Source organism: Oncorhynchus gorbuscha, linkage group LG17 (assembly GCF_021184085.1).
Source record: "Oncorhynchus gorbuscha isolate QuinsamMale2020 ecotype Even-year linkage group LG17, OgorEven_v1.0, whole genome shotgun sequence".
NCBI classification, from domain to species: domain Eukaryota; kingdom Metazoa; phylum Chordata; class Actinopteri; order Salmoniformes; family Salmonidae; genus Oncorhynchus; species Oncorhynchus gorbuscha.
In genome coordinates this window covers 14600413-14612833 of record NC_060189.1, presented here as the reverse complement: position 1 = coordinate 14612833, position 12421 = coordinate 14600413, and positions in this window count along the sequence as shown.

The following is a 12421-nucleotide window of genomic DNA, read 5'->3' as shown; positions in this document are numbered from 1 at the left end:
TGCTCTAATCCATGTCAGCCTACCTGCTTCCCAGTCTGCTCCAGCACAGTGTGCTCCAGCCCAGGTCAATATACCAGCCTCCCAGTCTGCTCCAGCCCAGGTCAATCTACCAGCCTCTCAGTTTGCTCCAGCCCAGGTCAGAAAACCAGCCTCCCAGTCTGCTCCAGCCCAGGTCAGAATACCAGTCTCCCAGTCTGCTCAAGCCCGGGTCAGCCAACCAGCCTCCCAGTCTGCTCCAGCCCAGGTCAGAACACCAGCCTCCCAGTCTACCCCAGCCCAGGTCAGCTAACCAGCCTGCTCCAGCCCAGGTCAGCCAACCAGCCTCCCAGTCTGCTCCAGCCCAGGACAGAATACCAGCCTCCCAGTATGCCCCAGCCCAGGTCAGCCAACCAGCCTCCCAGTCTGCTCCAGCCCAGGTCAGCCAACCAGCCTCACAGTCTGCTCCAGCCCAGGTCAGCCAACCAGCCTCGTAGTCTGCTCCAGCCCAGGTCAGCTAACGAGCCTCCCAGTCTGCTCCAGCCCAGGTCAGAATACCAGCCTCCCAGTCTGCTCCAGCCCAGTTCAGCCAACCAGCCTCCCAGTCTGCTCCAGCCCAGGTCAACCAACCAGCCACCCAGTCTGCTTCCGGTCAGGTCAGAATACCAGCCTCCCAGTCTGCTCCAACCCAGGTCAGCCAACCAGCCTCCCAGTCTTCTCCAGCCCAGGTCAGAATACCAGCCTCCCAGTCTTCTCCAGCTCAGGTCAGAATACCAGCCTGCTCCAGCCCAGGTCAGAATACCAGTCTCCCAGTGTGCTCCAGCCCAGGTCAGAACCAGCCTCTCAGTCTACTCCAGCCCAGGTCAGAATACCAGTCTCCCAGTTTGCTCCAGCCCAGGTCAGAATACCAGTCTGCTGCAGCCCAGATCAGCCAACCAGCGTCCCAGTCTGCCCTAGCCCATGTCAGCCTCCCTGCCTCCTAGTCTGCTCTAATCCATGTCAGCCTACCTGCTTCCCAGTCTGCTCCAGCACAGTGTGCTCCAGCCCAGGTCAATCTACCAGCCTCTCAGTCTGCTCCAGCCCAGGTCAGAAAACCAGCCTCCCAGTCTGCTCCAGCCCAGGTGAATCTACCAGCCTCTCAGTCTGCTCCAGCCCAGGTCAGAATACCAGTCTCCCAGTCTGCTCAAGCCCGGGTCAGCCAACCAGCCTCCCAGTCTGTTCCAGCCCAGGTCAGAATAACAGCCTCCCAGTCTGCCCCAGCCCAGGTCCGCTAACCAGCCTGCTCCAGCCCAGGTCAGCCAACCAGCCTCCCAGTCTGCTCCAGCCCAGGTCAGAATACCAGCCTCCCAGTATGTCCCAGCCCAGGTCAGCCAACCAGCCTCCGAGTCTGCTCCAGCCTAGGTCAGCCAACCAGCCTCACAGTCTGCTCCAGCCCAAGTCAGCCAACCAGCCTCGTAGTCTGCTCCAGCCCATGTCAGCTAACCAGCCTCCCAGTCTGCTCCAGCCCAGGTCAGCTAACCAGCCTCCCAGTCTGCTCCAGCCCAGGTCAACCCACCAGCCTCCCAGTCTGCTCCAGCCCAGGTCAGCCAACCAGCCTCCCAGTCTGCTCCAGCCCAGGTCAGAATACCAGCCTCCCAGTCTGCTCCAGCCCAGGTCAGCCAACCAGCCTCCCAGTCTGCTCCAGCCCAGGTCAGCCAACCAGCCTCCCAGTCTGCTCCAGCCCAGGTCAGCCAACCAGCCACCCAGTCTGCTCCAGCCCAGGTCAGCCAACCAGCCTCCCAGTCTGCTCCAGCCCAGGTCAGCCAACCAGCCTCCCAGTCTGCTCCAGCCCAGGTCAGCCAACCAGCCACCCAGTCTGCTCCAGCCCAGGTCAACCAACCAGCCTCCCAGTCTGCTCCAGCCCAGGTCAGAATACCAGTCTCCCAGTCTGCTCCAGCCCAGGTCAGAATACCAGCCTCCCAGTCTGCTCCAGCTCAGGTCAAAATACCAGCCTGCTCCAGCCCAGGTCAGAATACCAGTCTCCCAGTGTGCTCCAGCTCAGGTCAGAATACCAGTCTCCCAGTCTGCTCCAATCCAGATCAGAATACCAGTCTCCCAGTCTGCTCCAGCCCAGGTCAGAATACCAGTCTCCCAGTCTGCTCCAGCTCAGGTCAGCCAACCAGCCACCCAGTCTGCTCCAGCCCAGGTCAACCAATCAGCCTCCCAGTCTGCTCCAGCCCAGGTCAGAATACCAGCCTCCCAGTCTGCTCCAGCCCAGTTCAGCCAACCAGCCTCCCAGTCTGCTCCAGCCCAGGTCAGAATACCAGCCACCCAGTCTGCTCCAGCCCAGGTCAACCAACCAGCCTCCCAGTCTGCTTCCGGTCAGGTCAGAATACCAGCCTCCCAGTCTGCTCCAACCCAGGTCAGCCAACCAGCCTCCCAGTCTGCTCCAGTCCAGGTCAGAATACCAGCCTCCCTGTCTGCTCCAGCCCAGGTCAGAATACCAGCCTCCCAGTCTGCTCCAGCTCAGGTCAGAATACCAGTCTCCCAGTCTGCTCCAATCCAGATCAGAATACTAGTCTCCTAGTCTGCTCCAGCCCAGGTCAGAATACCAGTCTCCCAGTCTGCTCCAGCCCAGGTCAGAATACCAGTCTCCCAGTCTGCTCCAGCTCAGGTCAGAATACCAGCCTGCTCCAGCCCAGGTCAGCCAACCAGCCTCGTAGTCTGCTCCAGCCCAGGTCAGAATACCATTCTCCCAGTCTGCTCCAGCTCAGGTCAGAATACCAGCCTGCTCCAGCCCAGGTCAGAATACCATTCTCCCAGTCAGCTCCAGCTCAGGTCAGAATACCAGTCTGCTCAAATCCAGATCAGAATACCAGTCTCCCAGTCTGCTCCAGCCCAGGTCAGAATACCAGTCTCCCAGTCTGCTCCAGCCCAGGTCAGAATACCAGTCTCCCAGTCTGCTCCAGCCCAGGTCAGCCAACCAGCCTCGTAGTCTGCTCCAGCCCAGGTCAGCCAACCAGCCACCCAGTCTGCTCCAGCCCAGGTCAGCCAACCAGCCTCGTAGTCTGCTCCAGCCCAGGTCAGAATACCATTCTCCCAGTCTGCTCCAGCTCAGGTCAGAATACCAGCCTGCTCAAGCCCAGGTCAGAATACCAGCATCCCATTCTGCTCGAGCCCAGGTCAGCCAACCAGCCTCCCAGTCTGCTCCAGCCCATGTCAACCAATCTTTAGTGCCTTAGCTACAGTTATAATGTCATTTGAGATAATGTGTTCTAGGATTCTAAAGTGTTCTGAAACTTTAGTTTATTTCTAATACATTCTAAATGAAGGCAGTTCTGGTCTCCACTGTAATAGCAGAGCTGTGTAGCTGTGAGGCTAGGGCCGACTGTTTCAGCTGCAGCAGGGGGATTAGCAATGCTAAGTGGCTACCGGGTTGACTCGATATGAGACATTAGCTTTGCTAAACACTAAACAAGCTAATGTTATGGAAATTTAAACCATCTCTATTTGATTTCCACTCTCCTGCTTACTCTGATGACTGCCCCCCTAAACACAAACCCCACACCCTTAACCTTCTTTCTCAGTTTTTGGAGAATAATTTGGCATCCCTTATTATTTTGGGTTATTGTTTCAGCTATTAAACATGTTTTTCAAGCTCATCGACTTTGATTAGCGGAGAAAATGGGCTAAAATGGAATGTGCTTAAGCTGAATAAATCATTTCCTAACAGTGTGTCTGTGTAACCTCCTCTGTGCTGCTAACGCCAGTGTTACTCCTCTAGGCTATTAATGGAACATTGCCTCCACTTCATAATGTTTAATCATAAAGATGTTGAGCCTTAGATAATGTGGTCGCTGCTAGACAATGTTACGTAATGCCCGGCGCAAAATAAACTGTAGTGTTATTTTAGTAGCTAATGGATTGTGCAACTGTGCCTTTTCTTAAAGGGAGAGATGGGTAATGGGGTGAGATCAAGAGGAAAGAGAGAGGGGGAGAGGAGAGAGAGGGGGAGAGAGATTATGGGGTGAGATCAAGAGGAGAGAGAGAGGGGATGAGAGGGAGGGAGAAAGAGAGAGAGGAGCCAGAGAACGATTGAACAACTGTCTTTTTCATAGAGGTTTCCTCTCCCACTATCTTTACTTTCTCAAATAGCATTTTCTGTCAGTAATAAAAGGCTGTGTTTCCTGTAGGTCAGAGTATAATACAAACCTTCAGGCTAGGCACATAGAGCTTATTGACTCCACACTCCTGCAGGTGTCAATTTACACACACACACACACACACACACACACACACACACACACACACACACACACACACACACACACACACACACACACACACACACACACACACACACACACACACACACACACACACACACACACACACACACACACACACACACACACACACACAGTTTTCAAATTCTTTGTGGGTCTGTGTAATCTGATAAATATTTGGTTGACTGCTAGACTCTGGATGCTAGACAGACTCTGGCTGCTAGACTGAGACACTGGCTGCTAGACTGAGACTCTGGCTGCTAGACTGAGACTCTGGCTACTAGACTGCTGGACTGAGACTGTGACTGCTAGACTGAGACTCTGGATGCTAGATTGAGACTCTGGCTGCTAGACTGAGACACTGACTGCTAGATTGAGACTCTGGCTGCTAGACTGAGACTCTGGCTGCTAGACTGAGACTCTGGCTGCTAGACTGAGACTCTGGCTACTAGACTGCTAGACTAAGATTGTGACTGCTAGACTGAGACTGAGACTCTGGCCACTAGACTGCTAGACTGAGACTCTGGCCACTAGACTGCTAGACTGAGACTCTGGCCACTAGACTGCTAGACTGAGACTCTGGCTGCTAGACTGAGACTCTGGCTGCTAGACTGCTAGACTGAGACTCTGGCCACTAGACTGCTAGACTGAGACTCTGGCCACTAGACTGCTAGACTGAGACTCTGGCCACTAGACTGCTAGACTGAGACTCTGGCCACTAGACTGCTAGACTGAGACTCTGGCTACGAGACTGCTAGACTGAGACTCTGGCCACTAGACTGCTAGACTGAGACTCTGGCTGCTAGACTGAGACTCTGGCTGCTAGACTGAGACTCTGGCTGCTAGACTGAGACTCTGGCTGCTAGACTGAGAGTCTGGAATATTATTTTATTAACATCAGTTAGCCTTTAGCTGTTACTCTGCTCCCCTCTTACTCTGCTCCCCTCTTACTCTGCTCCCCTCTTAGTCTGAATATTACTCTGCTTCTTACTCTGCTCCCCTCTTATTCTGCTCCCTCTTACTCTGCTCCCCTCTTACTCTGCTCCCCTCTTACTCTGCTCCCCTCTTACTCTGCTCCCCTCTTACTCTGCTCCCCTCTTACTCTGCTCCCCTCTTATTCTGCTCCCCTCTTACTCTGCTCCCCTCTTACTCTGCTCCCCTCTTACTCTGCTCCCCTCTTACTCTGCTCCCCTCTTACTCTGCTCCCCTCTTACTCTGCTCCTCTCTTACTCTGCTCCTCAAATCAAATGTATTTATAAAGCCCTTCTTACATCAGCTGATATATCAAAGTGCTGTACAGAAACCCAGTCTAAAACCCCAAACAGCAAGCAATGCAGGTGTACAAGCACGCACGTAGAAGTACTCTGTGTCATCTGTTACTCTGTCAACTGTTAATCTGTCTTCTGTTACTCTGTCTTCTGTTACTCTGTCTTCTGTTACTCTGTGTCATTTTCTAAGTGGTAGGAATACTGCAACTGTGTACATGTAGCATAGGTTGGGGACACCTTAATTGGGGAGGACGGGCTCGCTGTAATGGCTGGAGTGGAATTAGTGGAATGGTATCAAATACAGCAAACACATGGAATGTTCAATGCCATTCCATTTGCTTCGTTCCAGCCATTATTATGAGCCGTCCTCCCATCAGCAGCCTCCATTGTTGTGTAGCTGGTTAGTGTTTTTTGTGCTGGAGGCAGCTCTGCAGGATGGTCACCAGCTGGCACAGCCACAGTCATAAAATCTGATTTTAAACCTAACCCTAACCTCAACCACATTGCTAACCTTATGCCTAACTCTAACCTTAACTGCACTGCTAACTAACCCTAATGTCTGACCCTAACCCAAATTTTGACTTTGCAGCTTGCCCATCATGCAGCTTGCCCATCTTGCGATAATCACTGAGTTCTGCCTCCAAGGCAAGATTCATAACAATAAACATCAACCTGCATATGTGTATGGAGTAAGAGAGAGAAGGAAAGAAAAAGAGACAAATAGACTGATGGAAAGGGATGCAGAGATAAAATGAGAGAGGATGTCTGCACCCCATGGAGAAGAGTCCAGACCTCTCTGTAGTGATTTTACAGTTAGGCAAGGAAAGAGAATGTTGCATTTTCAAAACTGTTCATTTCTTGTTTTTTACTCTCTCTCTCCTCTCTGTCTCTCTCACACCCTCCATCTCTCACACCCTCCGTCTCTCACACCCTCCGGCTCTCACACCCTCCGTCTCTCACACCCTTCGGCTCTCACACCCTTCGGCTCTCACACCCTTCGGCTCTCACACCCTTCGGCTCTCACACCCTTCGGCTTTCACACCCTTCGACTCTCACACCCTTCGTCTCTCACACCCTTCGGCTCTCACACCCCCTCGGCTCTCACACCCCCTCGGCTCTCACACCCTTCGGCTCTCACACCCCCTCGGCTTTCACACCCCCTCGGCTCTCACTCCTCTCCGTCTCTCACACCCTTCGACTATCTGCATCAAACTAACAACACAGAAGCATGTTTACGTTTATATTCCACATGGAACAACTAGACGGGAGGAGATCGGCAAGAGAACTTAAACGCAATTATTTTAATTGCTTTACCTCTCAACGTACCCAAAGAAAATAATAATTAAAGCTTGGTGTTTGTTGTTATCTGTGCGTGGTAGTATCATTCACTCTGTAATTAAATCAACATTGTTGCGCCTTATTATTCAGGCGAGGCAAGTGTAGAGCACATCCACTTTAAACCTCTCTTTAACAGCAGGATTCAAATCTAACTGCAGGATCCAGAACCATTAGGATAATTGTGAGGTGGGTGAATGAGTTGTAGATAAACAAACAGACTATTAGAGAAGCTAGTTTTACATCTTATTCAAATCTTATTACTATATTATTTGTGTCTTATTCGTATCTTATTACTATATTATTTGTGTCTTATTCAAATCTTATTTGTATATTATTAGTTACTTACAAGTGTATTATTAGTATCTTATAAGTATCTTATTTGTGTCTGTCTAATCTTACTATTATCTTATAAGTATCTTATATGTATAGTATTAGTATCTTATAAGTATCTTATTAGTTTACTGATGGCATATTGACTCCTAGTAAACAATGTCTGTGATGTTCCAATGTCTTAGACATTATTGAGCAATGCTGTGATTGACACCTTGAATTAGTGATCTCCTGAAGCTAAGGCTGTTTAAAATATCACAGTACCGGTTTATTAAGGAAGTTACCCTCTCATTGCTTAGGGAATAGCATAGGGAATAAACTACTGTCTAAAGCAGAGCAGAGGGCATCACCAGGGGTTTAGATCATAGTTTAAACTACTGTCTAGAGCACAGAGGGCATCACCAGGGGTTTAGATCATAGTTTAAACTACTGTCTAAAGCAGAGAGGGCATCACCAGGGGTTTAGATCATATTTTAAACTACTGTCTAGAGCACAGAGGGCATCACCAGGGGTTTAGATCATAGTTTAAACTACTGTCTAAAGCAAAGGGCATCACCAGGGGTTTAGATCATAGTTTAAACTACTGTCTAGAGCACAGAGGGCATCACCAGGGGTTTAGATCATAGTTTAAACTACTGTCTAAAGCAGAGAGGGCATCACCAGGGGTTTAGATCATAGTTTAAACTACTGTCTAGAGCACAGAGGGCATCACCAGGGGTTTAGATCATAGTTTAAACTACTGTCTAAAGCAGAGAGGGCATCACCAGGGGTTTAGATCATAGTTTAAACTACTGTCTAGAGCAGAGCAGAGGGCATCACCAGGGGTTTAGATCATAGTTTAAACTACTGTCTAGAGCAGAGGGCATCACCAGGGGTTTAGATCGTAGTTTAAACTACTGTCTAAAGCAGAGAGGGCATCACCAGGGGTTTAGATCATAGTTTAAACTACTGTCTAGAGCAGAGGGCATCACCAGGGGTTTAGATCATAGTTTAAACTACTGTCTAGAGCAGAGGGCATCACCAGGGGTTTAGATCGTAGTTTAAACTACTGTCTAAAGCAGAGAGGGCATCACCAGGGGTTTAGATCATAGTTTAAACTACTGTCTAGAGCAGAGGGCATCACCAGGGGTTTAGATCATAGTTTAAACTACTGCCTAGAGCACAGAGGGCATCACCAGGGGTTTAGATCATAGTTTAAACTACTGCCTAGAGCACAGAGGGCATCACCAGGGGTTTAGATCATAGTTTAAACTACTGTCTAGAGCAGAGGGCATCACCAGGGGTTTAGATCATAGTTTAAACTACTGTCTAAAGCAGAGCAGAGGGCATCACCAGGGGTTTAGATCATAGTTTAAACTACTGTCTAGAGCAGAGCAGAGGGCATCACCAGGGGTTTAGATCATAGTTTAAACTACTGTCTAAAGCAGAGAGGGCATCACCAGGGGTTTAGATCATAGTTTAAACTACTGTCTAAAGCAGAGCAGAGGGCATCACCAGGGGTTTAGATCATAGTTTAAACTACTGTCTAAAGCAGAGCAGAGGGCATCACCAGGGGTTTAGATCATAGTTTAAACTACTGTCTAGAGCAGAGCAGAGGGCATCACCAGGGGTTTAGATCATAGTTTAAACTACTGTCTAAAGCAGAGAGGGCATCACCAGGGGTTTAGATCATAGTTTAAACTACTGTCTAGAGCACAGAGGGCATCACCAGGGGTTTAGATCATAGTTTAAACTACTGTCTAAAGCAGAGAGGGCATCACCAGGGGTTTAGATCATAGTTTAAACTACTGCCTAGAGCACAGAGGGCATCACCAGGGGTTTAGATCATAGTTTAAACTACTGTCTAGAGCACAGAGGGCATCACCAGGGGTTTAGATCATAGTTTAAACTACTGTCTAAAGCAGAGCAGAGGGCATCACCAGGGGTTTAGATCATAGTTTAAACTACTGTCTAGAGCACAGAGGGCATCACCAGGGGTTTAGATCATAGTTTAAACTACTGCCTAGAGCACAGAGGGCATCACCAGGGGTTTAGATCATAGTTTAAACTACTGTCTAAAGCACAGAGGGCATCACCAGGGGTTTAGATCATAGTTTAAACTACTGTCTAAAGCACAGAGGGCATCACCAGGGGTTTAGATCATAGTTTAAACTACTGTCTAGAGCACAGAGGGCATCACCAGGGGTTTAGATCATAGTTTAAACTACTGTCTAGAGCAGAGGGCATCACCAGGGGTTTAGATCATAGTTTAAACTACTGTCTAGAGCAGAGCAGAGGGCATCACCAGGGGTTTAGATCATAGTTTAAACTACTGTCTAGAGCAGAGGGCATCACCAGGGGTTTAGATCTTAGTTTAAACTACTGTCTAAAGCAGAGCAGAGGGCATCACCAGGGGTTTAGATCATAGTTTAAACTACTGTCTAAAGCAGAGCAGAGGGCATCACCAGGGGTTTAGATCATAGTTTAAACTACTGTCTAAAGCAGAGCAGAGGGCATCACCAGGGGTTTAGATCATAGTTTAAACTACTGTCTAAAGCAGAGCAGAGGGCATCACCAGGGGTTTAGATCATAGTTTAAACTACTGTCTAGAGCACAGAGGGCATCACCAGGGGTTTAGATCATAGTTTAAACTACTGTCTAAAGCAGAGGGCATCACCAGGGGGGGCATAGTTTAAACTACTGTCTAAAGCAGAGAGGGCATCACCAGGGGTTTAGATCATAGTTTAAACTTTAAATCACCAGGGGTTTAGATCATAGTTTAAACTACTGTCTAGAGCACAGAGGGCATCACCAGGGGTTTAGATCATAGTTTAAACTACTGCCTAGAGCACAGAGGGCATCACCAGGGGTTTAGATCATAGTTTAAACTACTGTCTAAAGCAGAGCAGAGGGCATCACCAGGGGTTTAGATCATAGTTTAAACTACTGTCTAGAGCACAGAGGGCATCACCAGGGGTTTAGATCATAGTTTAAACTACTGTCTAGAGCACAGAGGGCATCACCAGGGGTTTAGATCATAGTTTAAACTACTGTCTAAAGCAGAGAGGGCATCACCAGGGGTTTAGATCATAGTTTAAACTACTGTCTAGAGCACAGAGGGCATCACCAGGGGTTTAGATCATAGTTTAAACTACTGTCTAGAGCACAGAGGGCATCACCAGGGGTTTAGATCATAGTTTAAATAGTTTAAACATAGTTTAAACTTACTGTCTAGAGCAGAGGGCATCACCAGGGGTTTAGATCATAGTTTAAACTACTGTCTAGAGCAGAGCAGAGGGCATCACCAGGGGTTTAGATCATAGTTTAAACTACTGTCTAGAGCAGAGGGCATCACCAGGGGTTTAGATCTTAGTTTAAACTACTGTCTAAAGCAGAGCAGAGGGCATCACTCACCAGGGGTTTAGATCATAGTTTAAACTACTGTCTAAAGCAGAGCAGAGGGCATCACCAGGGGTTTAGATCATAGTTTAAACTACTGTCTAAAGCAGAGCAGAGGGGTTTAGATCATAGCATCACATCACCAGGGGTTTAGATCATAGTTTAAACTAGATCAGAGGGCATCACCAGGGGTTTAGATCATAGTTTAAACTCACCAGGGGTTTAGATCATAGTTTAAACTACTGTCTAGAGCAGAGGGCATCACCAGGGGTTTAGATCATAGTTTAAACTACTGTCTAAAGCAGAGCAGAGGGCATCACCAGGGGTTTAGGTTTAAACTACTGTCTAAAGCAGAGCAGAGGGCATCACCAGGGGTTTAGATCATAGTTTAAACTACTGGGGTTTAGATCAGGGGTTTAGATAGTTTAAACTACTGTCTAAAGCAGAGCAGAGAGGGGTTTAGCATCACCAGGGCATCACCAGGGGTTTAGATCATAGTTTAAACTACTGTCTAGAGCAGAGCAGAGGGCATCACCAGGGGTTTAGATCATAGTTTAAACTACTGTCTAGAGCACAGAGGGCATCACCAGGGGTTTAGATCATAGTTTAAACTACTGTCTAGAGCAGAGGGCATCACCAGGGGTTTAGATCATAGTTTAAACTACTAAAGCAGCAGAGGGCATCAGGGGTTTAGATCATAGTTTAAACTACTGCAGAGCAGAGGGCATCACCAGGGGTTTAGATCATAGTTTAAACTACTGTCTAGAGCAGAGCAGAGGGCATCACCAGGGGTTTAGATCATAGTTTAAACTACTGTCTAGAGCACAGAGGGCATCACCAGGGGTTTAGATCATAGTTTAAACTACTGTCTAGAGCAGAGGGCATCACCAGGGGTTTAGATCATAGTTTAAACTACTGTCTAGAGCAGAGCAGAGGGCATCACCAGGGGTTTAGATCTTAGTTTAAACTACTGTCTAAAGCAGAGCAGAGGGCATCACTCACCAGGGGTTTAGATCATAGTTTAAACTACTGTCTAAAGCAGAGCAGAGGGCATCACCAGGGGTTTAGATCGTAGTTTAAACTACTGTCTAAAGCAGAGCAGAGGGCATCACTCACCAGGGGTTTAGATCATAGTTTAAACTACTGTCTAAAGCAGAGCAGAGGGCATCACCAGGGGTTTAGATCATAGTTTAAACTACTGTCTAAAGCAGAGCAGAGGGCATCACCAGGGGTTTAGATCATAGTTTAAACTACTGTCTAAAGCAGAGCAGAGGGCATCACCAGGGGTTTAGATCGTAGTTTAAACTACTGTCTAGAGCAGAGCAGAGGGCATCACCAGGGGTTTAGATCATAGTTTAAACTACTGTCTAGAGCAGAGGGCATCACCAGGGGTTTAGATCATAGTTTAAACTACTGTCTAGAGCACAGAGGGCATCACCAGGGGTTTAGATCATAGTTTAAACTACTGTCTAAAGCAGAGCAGAGGGCATCACCAGGGGTTTAGATCATAGTTTAAACTGGTGGTCCTTCTGTAGCTCAGTTGGTAGAGCATGGCGCTTGTAACGCCAGGGTAGTGGGTTCGATCCCCACCCATACGTAGAATGTATGCACACATGACTGTAAGTCGCTTTGGATAAAAGCGTCTGCTAAATGGCATATATTATTTATTATTAAACTACTGTCTAAAGCAGAGAGGGAATCACCAGGGGATTAGATCGTAGTTTAAACTACTGTCTAAAGCAGAGCAGAGCACATCCGTCTGTCACGGATGTGTGGAGAGACAGACCAAAGCGCAGCGTGATTAAAGGTCCAAATATTTATTTAAGCGAAACTTCCAAACAAAAAGAAACAAACAACGAACCGTGA